This window comes from Grampus griseus (genome assembly GCF_964374135.1).
Source record: "Grampus griseus genome assembly, chromosome: 8".
Taxonomy (NCBI): Eukaryota; Metazoa; Chordata; class Mammalia; order Artiodactyla; family Delphinidae; genus Grampus; species Grampus griseus.
In genome coordinates, this window is record NC_139002.1 from 62,877,229 (window position 1) to 62,891,708 (window position 14,480).

Sequence of the window (14,480 nt, forward strand, 5' to 3'; positions counted from 1 at the left end):
AAAGTGAGTAGGGTATGGACTTGGGAGTCAGACTGCCTTGATGTTGACCCCTCTCTCCATTTTCTTCTCCATAAATATAGAGACAATAATAGTACCTTCTCACTGTAGAATTGTTTTGAGGACTAGAATCAACACATGTAAAATGCCCACAACATAGTAGACATGCAGAAAGTCCTCAATAAATGTTAGTATGGTAATTCATTATTCTTAGGGTTGTGCTATCTCAGCCAGTGAGTGCTAGTGTGCTAGCCTGTACTCTTTGCAGTTGAAATGACCTGAAACATAAATCTGTTTATTTGCTGCCCTGTGGTATTTCTTTATACTGTTATTAACTTGTTTTGAGAACTATTTTGACATTTTCTGGCTATGAAAAGATATGCCAAGAGAGTACTTGTAGTACCAAAAAATTGCCAAGAAAGATTTTCATGCTGGATGTTAAAATGCAAAGTTTATGGTGGTTCAGGGCATTCGATGTAATGGGCAAGGCAACAGAAGATAAATATCAATAGAAATTGGTGGAAATCCTTTGACATTTCAAAGGGTATGGTAAAGATTACAACAGAACAACAGTTGTTTGACAGATCCTGAAAGGAAGTATGGAAGTGGTACAGAGATTCTGCTAAAACATCTCTGAAACTTTTTTAAGTTAACACTCTCACTTCCAAGGAAATATTCCCTACATTAAAAAGGCTATACCAGGGCTTCCCTGGTGGCGCAGTGGTTGGGAATCTGCCTGCCAATGCAGGGGACATGGGTTCGAGCCCTGGCCCGGGAAGATCCCACATGCCCGGAGCAACTAAGCCCGTGCACCACAACTACTGAGCCTGCGCACCAGAGCCCGCGAGCCACAGCTACAGAAGCCCGTGTGCCTCAGTAGAGCCTGTGCTCCGCAACAAGAGAAGCCACCGCAATGAGAAGCCCGTGCACCACGACGAAGAGTAGCCCCCACTCGCTGCAACTAGAGAAAAGCCCGCGTGCAACAACAAAGACCGAACGCAGCCAAAAATAAATAAATAAATATTTTTTTAAAAAAGGCTATACCTATATCTTCTCTTTAAATCTATGCTATGTATTTGTATTGTCCTCTTTCATCCTCTTTGGTATTTCTTGAGATCTTTGGGACTTCACTTTTTGTTGTCTATTTCATAGACTTTCCTGCCTACGCTCAGAAAAACTTCAACTGACAAGTTTCAGCTCTATCCAGTGGCAGTTTAATAAAACTACAACATGGGCCCCTGTTGTCCAGCAATTTTGACCTTCTCTTTACATTAGGAACCTCTACATTGGAAAGACCATAAGTCTCCCCTCCCATATCCCCCATAGAGTACTGCTCTACTCTAGAGAACTTGATATCTTGTTTTCATACCCCATCCTTGGATTTGCTTCATCACACTACACTTTTTAAAAGTTTTGCAATCTTTTCCTAATCTAAAATAAAACTCTTCTCTTTCTTGTTATTATTAATACAATTATTTCTTCACATTCTTTCTTTTAACCAACATTTACTAAAGAATCTACTATGGGGCTTTCCTGGTGGCGCAGTGGTTGAGAGTCTGCCTGCCGATGCAGGGGACACGGGTTTGTGCCCCGTTCCGGGAAGATCCCACATGCCGCGGAGCAGCTAGGCCCGTGAGCCATGGCCGCTGAGCCTGTGCGTCCGGAGCCTGTGCTCCACAACGGGAGAGGCCACAACAGTGAGAGGCCCGCGTACCACAAAAAAAAAAAAAAAAAAAAAAAAAAAATCTACTATTTATGTTCTAGGCTTTGGGGATTCAGAACAGAAAGATGCCATCCCTGTTCCCAGGAAACATTCAGTGTGATGGAAGAGACAAAGTAGTAAGACTTACAACAGCAGGTGATTCAAACTATGACATAAGCAGCTTCAGAATTCTGGGACACAGAACCAAGACTTCCTTGAGGAGAAAAACTAGAATTCAATATTGGAAGACATCTAGAGATGGCAGAGATTTTGGTTTTCCAGTTTTTGATGGTTTATTTATTTTTAACAGCTTTCTTGAAATATAATTCACATCTCATACAATTCACCCATTTAAAGCATGCAATTCAGTGGCTTTTATAGTATTCACAGATGTGTGAATCTTTCACCACATTCAATTTTAGAATATTTCATTACCCCCAAAAGAAATCCCATACCCCTTAGTCATCATGCCAACCACCCCCTGCCCACCTCTTCCCTAGTTATAGGCAACCACTAATCTACTTTCTCTCTCTATATATATTTGCCTGTTTCTGAACATCTCATAAAATAGAATCATATAATATATGGTACTTTGTGACTTCTTTCTTTCACAGAGTGTAAAGTTTTCAAGATTTATCTATGCTGTAGCATGTATCAGTATTTCATTTCTTATTATTGCCAAATAATAATCTATTGCATGTACACTACATTCTATTTATTCACAATTCTATGGACATCTGAGTTGTTTCCACTTTTTGGCCACTATAAATAATGCTCCTGTGAGTATTTATGTATGAGTTTTTGTGTAGACGCGTGTTTTCTGTTCTTTGGGGTATATACCTAGGAGTAGAATTGCAAATCGTATGAAAAACTCTATGCTTAACTGTTTATGGAGCTGCCAAACTGTGTTTTTAAATGGCTGCATCATTTTACATTTTGATCAGCAGGGTATGAGGTCCTAAATTCTTCACACCCTTGCCACATTTGTTATTGTCTGTCTTTTCATTATAGCCATGCTGGTGGGTATGAAGTGGTAACTCATTGTGGTAGAAACTTTGTTTTACTTAACTTGATATTCATAATAACACAGTGCCTGACACATAGTGGGTACTTTAAGTTTTAGAACTGAGGAAGAAGAAAAAGACATATGTTGGCAGAAGGAACAGAAAATTCAAAGGTACAGGATCAAGAGAAAATAGGTTGTATTTTGTGAATTGTTAGCAACTCAGTATGTTGAAGCATAGACTTTATTTGGAGAAGTTGCAGGAAATAAAATTGAAGAATGCCATCATGTACCAGGCAATTATTTTTGTACTACGATTAAGCAATGAGCAAATAGTTGAAGTTTCTGCCCATGAGGAAGACTGAAGATAAAAATATTATAAAATAAGCAAATCAGAATATTTCAGAAATTAAATTCTTTGAAGAAAATTACATAGCCTGACATGATGGAGAGTAACCTAGGAAGGAGTAAGTCTGCAGTAGCTTGAGTGAAAAAGAATTGACATTTAAGCAGAGAACTGAAAAATAAAACAAGAAAACAAATACAGCAAAGCAGAAACAGACTCACAGATACAGAGAACAAACTAGTGGTTACCAGATGGAGAGGGGTGGGAGGAGGGGCAAAATAGTGAAGGGGATTAAGAGGTACAAACTACTAGATATAGAATAAATGTTACAAGGATGTAATGTACCGCACAAGGAATATAGTCAATATTTAATAACATTATATGGAGTGTAACCTATAAAAATATTGAATTACTATGTCATATACCTGAAACTAATATAATATTACAAGTCAACTAACTATACTTCAGTAAAGACAACAACAGAACTGATCAGTTATATAAAGCCCTGGTGTAAGAGCACTCCAGTCAGAATGAATAGCAAGGGCAAAGACCCTGAGCCAGCGTACACATTAGAATGTACTGGGCAGAAAGGAAAAAGAAAGCCCAGTGCAAAGTGGCTTAAAAATACGGATTTACCATTTCGTACAATAAGAATCTGGTGATAGATAATCCCAGATTTGGTTAATTCAGCAGCACAACAATGACATCAAGGACCCAAGTACTTTCTATTTTCCCACTCTGTCATCTTTAGAATGTTTCCCTTATTATAGTGTAATATGTGTATGACAGTGGACTTCCATTTGGTCTGCCAGACAATCAAATGTGGCATAGGTTGTATCCAATAAAAACGTGGTAGGGTTCATGAGGTTGTATCCAGTGAAAAAGTGGTAGGGTTTCTTTCAGATTTTAGTAATGTTTTGTAGTTATTGAGTTAGTTAAGTGGGTTAATTTTTTTTAGATAGGGGAGTCTTCACAATACTTATTTATGAAGTGGGAAATGATTATGAAAATCTTTTAAGCTCCACATATTATTTTATGACAAGGAGTATTAAAATAGTGAAACTTAAAGCTGAACTACACATATTTCTCTTTAAAAAAAGTAAACATTCCACATTTGCTGACCTTTTCTGCAATAAGCATGTCATTAGCATACTACCTAGCAGGTAGTTTTGAAAAAATAGACTCATTTAGTTTCTTCTTCAAGGGAAATGTGATGTTTTATTAATGAAATAAATTTAAAACGTAGAGTGAACACTTTTTTTTTTTTTTTTTTGCGGTACGCGGGCCTCTCACTGTTGTGGCCTCTCCCGTTGCGGAGCACAGGCTCCGGATGCGCAGCCTCAGTGGCCATGGCTCACGGGCCCAGCCGCTCCACGGCATGTGGGAATCTTCCCGGACCGGGGCACGAACCCATATCCCCTGCATCGGCAGGCGGACTGTCAACCACTGCGCCACCAGGGAAGCCCTAAAATATGATTAATTTTATAAGAGAAAAAATGCCTTGTATCTTTAAGGAACAAAATAAAATAGTTGGAAATTATGCTTTATTTCATGTTTATTGCATATTTTTGTAAACAGCTTTATTGAGATATAATTCATATACCATACAGTTCATTCATTTAAAGTGTACACTTCAGTATTTTTAGCCGAGTCACAGATATATGCAACCGCCACCACCTTCAGTTTTAGGACATTTTCATCACCCCCCAAAGAAACTCTATATCCATTAGCAGCCATTCCCCATTTCTCCCAAACCCCCCAGTTCTAAGCAACCACTAATCTACTTTCTATCTCTGTAGATTTGCCTATTTTGGACATTTCCTATAAATGGAATCATATAATATGTGGTCTTTTGTGACTGGCTTTTTTCACATAGCATAATGTTTTCAAGGTTCATCTGTGTTATAACATGATCAGTACTTCACTACTTTTAATGCCCAAATAATATTCCATTGTGATGGGTATAGCACGTTTTGTTTATCCATTCTTCCATTTGGTATTTGTTTGGATTGTTTCTACCTTATGGCTATTGTAAGTAGTGCTGCTATGAACATTCATATATAAGTCTTTGTTTGAACACCTGTTTTCAATACTTTCGGTTATGTACCTAGGAGTAGAATTGCTGGATCTTACGGTGATTAACTTTTTGAGGAACTGCCAAACTTTCCATAGTAACTGCAACATTTTAAATTCCCATCAGCATTGAATGAGGGCTTCAACTAATCTACATCCTTGCCAATACTTCTTATATTCTGGGGGGGTGGGTTTTAGTATTATTATTATAGTCATCCTACTGGCTATGAAGTGGTATCTCATTGTGGTTTTGATTTACATTTCCCTAATGACTAAGGATGTTGAGCATCTAATCATGTGCTTATTGGTTGTTTGTAAATCTTCCTGTCCAAAGGACAAATTCTGTCCTTCATCCATTTTTAAATCGGGCTGTTTGTCTTTTTGTCATTGAGTTATAAGAGTTTTTTATATATTCTGGATACTAGACCCTTATTGGATATATGATTCACAAATATTTTCTCCCATTCTGAAGGTTGTCTTTTTCACTTATTTTATCGTATCCTTTGATGCACAAGAGTTTTAAATTTTGATGAATCAGTTTATCTATTTTTTCTTTTGTTATATGTGCTTTTGGTGTCATATCTAAGAAATCATTGCCAAATCTGAGGTCATGAAGCCTTACTCCATGATTTCATTCTAAGAGTTTTATTATTTTATCTCTTACATTTAGGTCTTTAAGCCATTTTGAGTTAATTTTTATTAATGGTATAAGGTAAGATCCAATATCATTCTTTTGCATATGATATCCAGTTGTCCCAGCATTCTTTGTTGAAAAGACTGTTCTTGTTCTTTTCCCATTGGATTGTCTTGGCACCATTGTCAAAATTTAGTTGACCTTAGATACATAAGATTATTTCTAGACTCTCAGTTCCATTCCATTGATCTATATGTCCATCCTTATGCCAATACCACACTGTCTTGATTACTGTTACTTTGTATAAGTTTTGAAATCTGGAAGTATGAGTCTTCTAACTTTGTTCTTCTTTTCCAGAATTGTTTTGGCTTTCTGAAAAGGCTACATATTGTATGATTCCATTTATATGAAATTCTGGAAATGGCAGAACTATAGAGACAGTAAGAAGATTGCCAGGGGAGATTCAAATAAGTGACACAGGGGATTTTTTTAGGATGATTAAACTATTCTGTATGAAATTGTATTGATGGATACGTAACACTGTGCATTTATCAAAATCCATAGAACTTTAGAGCAGTAGAATGAACCTTAATGTATGCAGATTTTAAAAGTAATATTGGAGGTAGAGGATACCAAGACAGAATGCAGACTTTGACAAAATAATATAATTGTATTACAATCTAATTATATTACAGTTGCATTACAAAGGTTATATAGGGGCTCCTTATAAAATTCTCCTTATTTTGTGAATATTAGAAAATTTTATTCTACTTTGTAAGGATAAATGAAATTTTAAAAGTAACATGTATTTGGAATATACAATGCAGGATGCTTACTAAGGAGTGTCCTTGGAATCAACACCTGGGGAAGAGAAGCAAAGGAAGCAGGAAGATATAGAGGGAAAAGTCAAGCTACAGTGTAGGCCCAATCACAAAGGGATCTCAGGAGCTAGAAAGGCCCTTTAGAGTTGTCCCAAGTTAGGCCTAGATGGCCAGGACTTTGTACTTCAATGCAATGGATATGGGACAGCCCAGGAATGGGTGAGACATTAGGCAAGGCAGCTCTCTGCAGTCTCTAAAGGGGCTGACAGTTGGAGCCTGTGTACTGACAGTACTCCAAGCAGCTGGTGCAGCAAGTCCTTCCTTGAAATGGGATCTGAGCAGCGCATCATTGGATCCACCGCGGATGGTAGCCAGATGACACAGATACAAGAGGTCAAGGTGAGCCAGGATCTATAACCTGATGTCAAGAGAAGGGCAATAGGATGGATTCAAGATCGGGCAGGCTTTCAGAGTCCAGGGAGGTGTGCAAGAGTATGGTTCACGCCATAACCAGAGATAGAGGAAAGGAGCAGTCAAAGCCAGAGGCAAACAAGAAAGGCTTCACAATGCCTCAGAATGAGAGGGCTTTGAAAGTAGCCAATTCATGACCTAGCGAGTTTCTCACCCCAAAGGCCAAGAGCCAGCAATTGACTATGGCAATAGGAAGGAGGAACAAGAAGCAGTAACTAAGAGCTTTGAATGACATGAGCTTAGAGTTGCGTAACTTGGAGAAAAATCTATGCTTATCCTGCTTAGTAATAATACTGAACCATCGCCTGACGGGGGAGAAAATGCTTTAATTGGTGGAGAAGCCTCTTTAAGTCTGAATCTTTAAGTAGACCTAGAATACCCCTCACAGATATGTGGAGGGGCACATAATCAAATTCTCCTGTTCATTATGCCTTCTTGTTCTTTGCCAGTGAAAGCCAGTGCTGACTCCTGAAGTCCAAGGAGGGCTTATCTCATGTACATCTCTTATTCCTGGGCTCACATAGGCATGTGGTATGACTGGCCAGTTGAGCTCTTCCATTTTTCTCTGTATTGCTGTATATAAAACTCCCATTTCCAATGTAAACCTGGAACATTCATAATTTGTTTTCTGGATCTTTCCCCATTCCCAGAGTTATTTTGTTGCTACAGGTGAGGGACAGTCCGATCCCTTCCTTCGTGGACGCTACTAGTCATTCCATGCTGTATACCTAGTTTCTATCTATCAGTCTCCTTACATTTTGCATCTTTCACTGGAACACTCTGCCTTTCAGAAACAGATATCTCAGATAACCCAGTAGATCCCAATGCCTGAGCTAATAAGATCTGAGTCTTCGGCTCCTTGTGTCAAATTACCCATTTGGATTGTCTGGCCTGCTGGCTTGTGAGTAGCATCTTTCAGTGTCAGGACATTGTGTCTAGCTGAATAGGATCTTGCACAAGATCAGTGGAGAAAACTTCACTCATAACTGTAGGGGCCTCATACCTTTTCTAGTATCCTGAAATGTTCCCTGTTACCTGCTGGTGAGGCATAGATGCCAACTCCCTTTCGTTTACATTGTTATCAGTTGGAAAAACTTTACCTGGGCTAGTTTTTCTTCCAGTTATCTGCACTTGGTCTTTCAGGCTACTTTGCCTGGAATATCCTGCTTTGTCTCCTAAGTCTGTGGCTCAGCAGTGACTTGTATTTCTCAATTGCCAGCCACCTCTTCTCTTCTAATTCTTATCTTAGTTTTCCACCCTATACTTTATTTTTTATCAAGGAAACATATTTTAAAAGAAATATTCCAAAGAAATACCTGCTGACTTCCTTAATTTTTCAGTTCAGTTAATAGAGGTTTGGAGAAAGATACTCTACAGAATGCATCTCCACAGGAGTCTACCTCTGACTGAGAAGTCTTTCTACTTCACACTTCCATAACTTCAGCATATAATTTGCATAGATAGATAGGTAGATAGACTGGCTCATTCAAATGCACAGTCCTTTATAAGAATGGAGTCTTCCTTAATGTAGATAGGATGTTTCATCACATTTCTTCCATATCTAAAGGCAGTCTTTCTCCATGTAATTTCTGTTATCTAGGCTATGTGACAAGTTGGGATGGGGGGGTGGTAACTTGGAGAATGATGAGTGTGCATTCCAGGCAGCAGAACATTGAGATCCAAGTCTCTGAGGCAGTAGGGGACAGGAATATCTAGGAGATTGGGATGGCTAGAACACAGTGAGTGAGAGGAAAATTGTTAGGAACTGAGGTTGCCGTGCTGGGGAGGGGTGGGGGCAGAAAGGATAGGTCCTTTGGAACCTTAGAGACCATGGTAAGCACACCGGATTTTTCTCTGAGGAACATGGGAAATTATCTGTTCTCCCTCATCTTTTCTTCCTCTTCTTTTTTTTTTTTTTCCAGAAACATCTTTTATTTTTAGTTTTTCCAATTTTTAAAATCGGGATAAAATACATATAACATAAACCTTACTATCTTAATCATTTTTAAGTGTACAGTTCAGTGGTATTAAGTGCATTCATGTTGTTATACAACCATCACCACCATCCATCTCCAGAACTCTTTTCATCTTGCAAAATGGAAACTCTAGACCCATTAAACAACTCTCCCTGATCCCCTCCCCCCAGCCCTTGAAAACCACCATTCTACTTTCTTTCTTTTTTTAAAATCTCCCCCTTTCCCCAGTGCCCCAGATCCGGTAACCACTACTCTATTCTCTGTTTCTATGAGTTCAACATTTTTGTTTTAATTCCAAATATAAATGATTTGTCTTTCTGTATCTCGTTTATTTTACTTAGCATAATGTCCTCCAGTTTCATGCACTTTGTCACAAATAGTAAGATCTCCTTTGTTAAGGCTGAATAATAGTCAAGTGTGTATGTGTGTGTGTGTGTGTATCACATCTTATTTATCCATTCATCCACCAGCGAACATTTAGGTTGTTTTCCTATCTTGGTTACTGTGGATAATGCTGCAGTGAATGTGGGAGTGCAGATATCTCTTCAAGAAAGTGGTTTTATTTCCTTTGGATATATAGCCAGAAGTAGAATTGCTGGATCATATGGTAGATCTATTTTTAATATGTTAAGGAACCTTCATATTGTTTCCACAGTGGCTGCGCCAATTTACATTCTTACCCACAGTGCGCAAAGGTTCCCTTTTCTCCACATCCTCCCCAACACTTTTCTCTTGTCTTATTGATAACAGCCATTCTAACAGGTGTGAGGTGGTATCTCGTAGTGGCTTTGATTTGCATTTCCCTGATGATTAGTGATGTTGAGCATCTTTTCATTTACCTTTTGGCCATTTGTATGTCTCATTTGGAAAAATGCCTTTTCAGGTCCTCTGCCCATTTAAAAATTGAATTTTTTAAATATTGAGTTGCATGGGTTCCTTATAGATTTTGGATATTAACCCTTTTTCGGATACGTAGTTTACAAGTAATTTCTCCCATTCCATTGGTTACCTTTTCATTTTGTTAATTGTTTACTTTGCCGTGTAGAGGCTTCTTAGTTTGATGTAGTCCCATTGTTTATTTTTGCTATTATTGCTTATGCTTTTGGTGTCATATCCAAAAAGTCTTTGCCAACACCAATGTCAAGGAGTTTTCCCTATGTCTTATTCTAGGAGTTTTATGGTTTGGGCTCTTATATGTAAGTCTTTAATCCATTTTGAGTTAATTTTTATGAGTGGTATAAGATAAAGGTCCAACTTCGTTCTTTTGCAGATGAATATCCAATTTTTCTAGCACCATTTATTGAAGAGACTATCATTTCCCCCTTGAGTATTCTTGACTCCCTTGTCAAATATTAGGTGGCCAGATATTCATGGGTTATTTCCTCCCAATCAGTAGGTTGTCTTTTAATTTTGTTGATTGCTTTCTTTGCTGTGCCTTCCCTCTGTTGTTTCTGTCCCAGCCAGGGAAAAGAGATTCCCTTTTCATGTTCATGGCTAAATCCTGTCTAGGCTCTGAGCCTCACTTCTTCCTTGTTTCATGAATTGTCTTTATGATATTGACATTTTATTTAATTATTAGTATATTGAAATTTTACCTCTCACATAGTCTTATTTTTCATCTTAAAGCCAAGATTTTCCGTTAACTTTCATTTCCTTGTTTAGCTGATATCCTATTTTGTTCTAGATCTTCATAACTAAATTTCTTAAAACAGTGGTCTACTTATCCTTTTCTACTTCATCTTGTATTCATGATATAAATCGCAATAATGTGTTATCCACAGTATCTACTCTGCTGAAATGACTGTTTCTAATTTCACAGATCTCCATTGAATGGCTAAAACCAATAAATCCATTTCAGTCCTTTTCATACTCGTGCTTTCTGCTGACCGTTCCTTCTATCTTGAGATCCTATCCTTGTTTTGCTTTCCCAAACCACTTTCTCTTTCTTTTCTTACCTCTGTTAGTTCTTTGCTAGCTCCTCTTTTTCCATTCAGCTCTGTATTTTGGCATTAACCAGCATCCTGTTTTTGGATTCATTCTCATTCTAAACACTAAACTTGAAAGATTTCATTCACACTAATAGTTTCAGTTACTACATAATGAATTGTCAACTTCCAAACAAGTCTGTAGCCTTTTGAGTTTAAATATATATATTAATATGTGTTTACCTGGCACTTTTCATATTAACTTACCACAGACATCTTAAACTCAACATATCTCAAACCATAATGTTTGCTTCTCAATTTATATTGCCAACTCAGTTCATAACTGTATACAGATGGTTTCCAACTTATTATGGTTTGACTTAGGCTTTTTCAGCTTTATGATGGTGTAAAAGCAATATGCATTCAGTAGAAACTGTACTTCAAATTTTGAATTTTGACCTTTTCCTGGGTAATGATATGTGAAACGATGCTCTCTCGTAATGCTGGGCAGTGGCAGTGATTAGAGCTCCCAGTCAGCCACATGATCAGGAGGGTAACCAGCCAATATTTATAACGATTCTATATCCATACAAACATTACATTTTTCACTCTCAGTACAATATTCAAGAAATTACATGAGTTATTCAATACAATGCTTTATTATAAAATAGGCTTTGTGTTAGATGATTTTGCCCACCTATAGACTAATGTAAGTGTTCTGAGCACGTTTAAGGTAGGCTATGCTATGCTATGACATTTGGTAGTTTAGGTACATTAAATTCATTTTTTAATACACCTTTATTGGAGTGTAATTGCTTCACAATGCTGTGTTAGTTTCTGTTGTACAACAAAGTGAATCAGCCATATACATACATATATCCCCATATCCCCTCCATCTTGCATCTCCCTCCCACCCTCCCTATCCCACCCCTCTAGGTGGACACAAACCACCGAGCTGATCTCCCTGTGCTATGTGGCTGCTTCCCACTAGCTAGCTATTTTATATTTGGTAGTGTATATATGACAATGCTACTCTCACTTCACCCCAGCTTCCGCCTCCCCTCCCATGTCCTCAAGTCCATTCTCTATGTCTGTATTCCTGCCCTGCCACTAGGTTCATCCGTACCATTTTTTTTTTTTTTAGATTTCATATATATGCATTAGCATATGGTATTGGTTTTTCTCTTTCTGACTTACTTCACTCTGTATGACAGGCTCTAGGTCCATCCACCTCACTACAAATAACTCAATTTCGTTTCTTTTTATGGCTGAGTAATATTCCATTGTATATATGTGCCACATCTTCTTTATTCATTCATCTGTTGATGGACATTTAGGTTGCTTCCATGTCCTGGCTGTTGTAAATAGTGCTGCAATGAACATTGTGGTACACATCTCTTTTTGAATTATGGTCTTCTCAGGATATATGCCCAGTAGTGGGATTGCTGGGTCATATAGTAGTTCTATTTTTAGTTTTTTAAGGAACCTCCATATTGGTTTTATCAATTTACATTCCCACCAAGAGTGCAGGAGGGTTCCCTTTTCACCACACCCTTTCCAACATTTATTGTTTCTAGATTTTTTGATAATGGCCATTCTGACTGGTGTGAGGTGATACCTCATTGCAGTTTTGATTTGCATTTCTCTAATAATTAGTGATGTTGAGCATCTTTTCATGTGCCTCTTGGCCATCTGTATGTCTTCTTTGGTGAAATGTCTATTTAGGTCTTCTGCCCGTTTTTTAATTGGGTTGTTTGTTTTTTTGATATTGAGCTCCATGAGCGGTTTGTATATTTTGCAGATTAATCCTTTGTCCATTGTTTCATTTGCAAATATTTTCTCCCATTCTGAGGGTTGTCTTTTCATCTTGTTTATGGTTTCCTTTTCTGTGCAAAAGCTTTTAAGTTTAATTAGGTCCCATTTGTTTCTTTTGTTTTTATTTTCATTACTCTAGGAGGTAAGTCAAAAAAGACCTTGCTGTGGTTTATGTCAAAGAGTGTTTTCCCTATGTTTTCCTCAAAGAGTTTTATAGTGTCTGGTCTTACATTTAGGTCTTTAATCCATTTGGAGTTTATTTTTGTGTATGGTGTTAGGTAGTGTTGTAATTTCATTCTTTTACATGTAGCTGTCCAGTTTTCCCAGCACCACTTATCGAAGAGGCTGTCTTTCTCCATTCTATGTTCTTGCCTCCTTTGTTGTAAATTAGGTGACTATATGTGCGTGGGTTTATCTCTGGGCTTTCTATCCTGTACCATTGATCTATATTACTTTTTTTGTGCCAGTACCATCTGTCTTTTTTTAAAAAAATAAATTTATTTATTTATTTTCACTGCGTTGGGTCTTCCTTGCTGCACTCGGGCTTTCTTAAGTTGCGGGGAGCGGGGGCTACTCTTTATTACTGTGCGCGGGCTTCTCACTGCAGAGGCTTCTCTTGTAGCGGAGCATGGGCTCTAGGCGCATGGGCTCAGTAGTTGTGACTCATGGGCTCTAGAGCACAGGCTCAGTAGTTGTGGCGCATGGGCTTAGTTGCTCTGCGGCACGTGAGGTCTTCCCAGACCAGGGCTCGAACCCGTGTCGTCTGCATTGGCAGGCAGTTTCTTAACCACTGTGGCAGCCAGGAAGTCCCCACACTGTCTTGATTACTGTAGCTTTGTAGTATAGTTTGAAGTCAGGGAGCCTGATTCCTCCAGCTCCATTTTGCTTTCTCAAGATTGCTTTGGCTATTTGGGGTCTTTTGTGTTTCCATACAAATTGTAAAAATTTTTGTTCTAATTCTGTGAAGAATGCCATTGGTAGTTTGATAGGGATTGCATTGAATTTGTAGATTGCTTTAGGTATTACAGTCATTTTCACAATATTGACTCTTCCAATCCAAGAACATGGTATATTTCTCCATCTATTTATGTCATCTTTTCTTTCTTTCATCAGTGGTTTATAGTTTTCTGAGTACAAGTCTTTCTTCTCCTTAGGTAGGTTTATTCCTAAATATATTATTCTTTTTGTTGCAGTGGTCAATGGGAGTGTTTCCTTAATTTCTCTTTCTGATGTTTCACAGTTAGTGTATAGGAATGCCAGAGATTTCTGTGCATTAATTTTGTATCCTGCAACCTTACCCAATTCATTAATTAGTTCTAGTAGTTTTCTGGTGGCATCTTTAGGATTTTCTATGTATAGTATCATGTCATCTGCAAACAGTGACAGTTTTACTTCTTCTTTTCCAATTTATATTCCTTTTATTTCTCTTTCTTCTCTGATTGCCATGGCTAAGACTTCCAAAACTCTACTGAATAAGACTGGCGAGAGTGGACATCCTTGTCTTGTTCCTGATCTTAGTGGAAAAAGCCTTCAGTTTTTCACCATTGAGTATGATGTTTGCTGTGGGTTTGTCATATATGACGTTTATTATGTTGAGGTAGGTTCCCTGTATGCCCATTTTCTGGAGAGTTTTATCATAAATAGGTGTTGAATTTTGTCAAAAGCTTTTTCTGCATCTATTGAGATGATCATATAGTTTTAATTCCTTAATTTGTTA